The following is a 2,692-nucleotide window of genomic DNA, read 5'->3' on the forward strand; positions in this document are numbered from 1 at the left end:
GCACCTTGGGAGAGGATGTCCAGCATACCAGTACCACATAGGAAACTCCACTATCCACCACAGAGGCAGAGAAAGACCTGGGAGTATATGTGAAGACCAAATCTGTGCCAGTCGCAGCAGACGGGTTAAAGTACATCTAAAGTAATGCCCAAAGACACTTCATACTCTTAACACACTTTATACTTCATCACTTTATACTTTATCAAAACAAACTCCATTAGTGTCTGTTAGTTCGGTAAGCTCCTAGTACGTCTAAAGTATTTCCAAAGTAATGCCCAAGAAACTCTAAGACACTGTATACACTTAACACACTTTATACTTCATCAAAACAAACTCCACTAGTGTCTTGTTAGTTCGGTAAGCTTTAAGTACGTCTAAGTAACACCCAGGAACTAACTTTATGACAAAACACATTATACCGTACTTCACCGACACGTACCAAGACAAAACACTACACTTCATCAAAACAAACCTCCACACCTTAATTAGTAATACCTAAGAAGTAACCACAAAACAAAACACATTATACTTCATCAAGACAAACCTCCACGCCTTATTCAACACCGCAGGACCGACAACGTTCTTAGCCTAAACACCCTTGACATGGCTCAGGCTCAGTGTCATCAGCAGCGAGACTAAAAACTACATATATACATCGCCGCTGAACTGAGTCTCTCGCTCGGACCCCCTGCAGGACGGACGCACTGCTGAGGGGAGACTTAACTTACGCACTACACTTAAATCACTTGGCAAATCAATAAGTACACTTTAATGCCCACACACTAACGCTCGCTAACACCTTGTAAGCACGCGGTGTGACCATAGCTTGCATAATTACCCAGCACTCAGGTAAGATGAATTAAAGGTGAGGTGACCAGGTGTGTGTGTACGGGGTAGGAGGGGATGATAAGAAGGGAGGTAAGATTAGGTTAGTTTGGTGAGGTTGGGTTGGGTTGGGTTAGGTTAGAATAGATTAGGTTTGGCTATGTTAGGTTAGATTAGGTTGGTGTGGGTTAGGTTAGGATAGGTTAGATTGGGATGGGTTAGGGATAGCTTACGTTGCTCTGAGTTAGGTTAGGTTAGGTTAGGTTGCGTTAGGTTAGGTTAGGTTGAGTGAGGTTCGATTAGGTAAGACAAGGTAAATATGAACTCCTAATACACTTCCACACTTCCCTTATACATCCAACTCACACATGCCCTAATGCAATGCCCAAGTGTTGACAAAAGGAGAGGTTATCAGGTGTGTGTGTGTGTGTGTGTGTGAGAGAGAGGCAGGTGGGCGACTCTTGTGATGGGAACTGGTTATCATGTTACCACACACTCGCGCATCCTCCTCTTACACGCCTTCAAATAACGTCCAGGTGCATGTTAAGGTGTTTTTGTTGGGTGTGCTGGGCAGGTTAGGAGACGAGGAAGGCAACAGGGATGGGCGTGAGACTCCCCATCAACACTAGCGCCTGATTATTTAACCGTCGTATTATTATTTTTTTTTTTTTTACCGCAAAGGAGACAGCTCAAGGGCACAAAAAATGGAAACAAGTAAAAAAGCCCGCTACTCGCTGCTGTAAAGTGGCTGATTTGTCTCTTCTAACCCGTTTTTCAAGGAGTGGTTAGTTAGTTTAGATGATTTTTCATATCACTTTTTACGACTGAGTTTGTAATATGTCAACTTTGTGAGAATTCGACACTTCAATCTGCTCCGTCTCAAAAATGGAAGTAAAAAAACAAACTAGCCACACAACTGTTAAATACTACTACGACGTTTAAAGAATCTGGCCTCGAGGTCGTAACACATCCCCTTAATACGCATTTAATATATACATCATTCATACAAACACGTGATGGAAGCCTGCAACACACCTTTAACCAGAAATCCAGTAAACAAAGAGAGAAGATAACACACAGGAACTAGTCAAGTGTTTTCTTACCGGCAGCACATAGAGGCGTTCAGATCCTCAAGGTCCTGTCAAGCAATACAAACAATATATCAAGGGAAGGCAACGCGTGTTATCTCCCGGATGTCCTTCCCTGTGACTTACTTTCTGCGTTATATCTTTTGCAAGGTGGGCAAGAGAAAAAAAAGGGAGTTACAGCAGACAGATTCCTCTCACTGACCCACTTAATAACTGTCGGTATTCCTTTGAGCTTGAGAAAAGAGGGAAAAAAAGAACTAAAAACAGCCGAATTGCATGAGAACACTAGACGGTTAAAAACGGAGAGAGAGAAAAAGGAAAGAAATATCACCGGTTTCGTGTCATATATGAGAGCAAGTGGATGTGATTTAGACTTCGTAAAGAGAAATAGATAAAAGAGAAAGAAAAGAACAAGAGGAGTAATATCACCAGTTTCGTTTCATATAAGAGTCAGTGGATGTGATTTAGACTTCGTAAAGAGAAATAAACAAAAGAGGAAGAAAAGAGAGAAAAAGAGAAGTGATATCACCGGTTTGGTTTCATATAAGAGTCAGTGGATGTGATTTAGACTTCGTAAAGAGAAATAACAAAAAGAGAAAACGGGGGTCACACTTTTTTGAGGGGGGAGGCTCTTCATTTGGGTAGGAGGTGACATGGGTGTGAGGGAGGTGAGGTGAGGTGGGGTTAGGTAAGGTTAGGTTAGATTGAATAAGACACGTTGAATAAGATAGGCGATTATGAGGGAAGAAGGGGAATATACAACGTTCTCCATCCACTTT

The sequence above is a fragment of the Eriocheir sinensis genome, chromosome 30, assembly GCF_024679095.1.
Source record: "Eriocheir sinensis breed Jianghai 21 chromosome 30, ASM2467909v1, whole genome shotgun sequence".
Lineage (NCBI taxonomy): Eukaryota > Metazoa > Arthropoda > Malacostraca > Decapoda > Varunidae > Eriocheir > Eriocheir sinensis.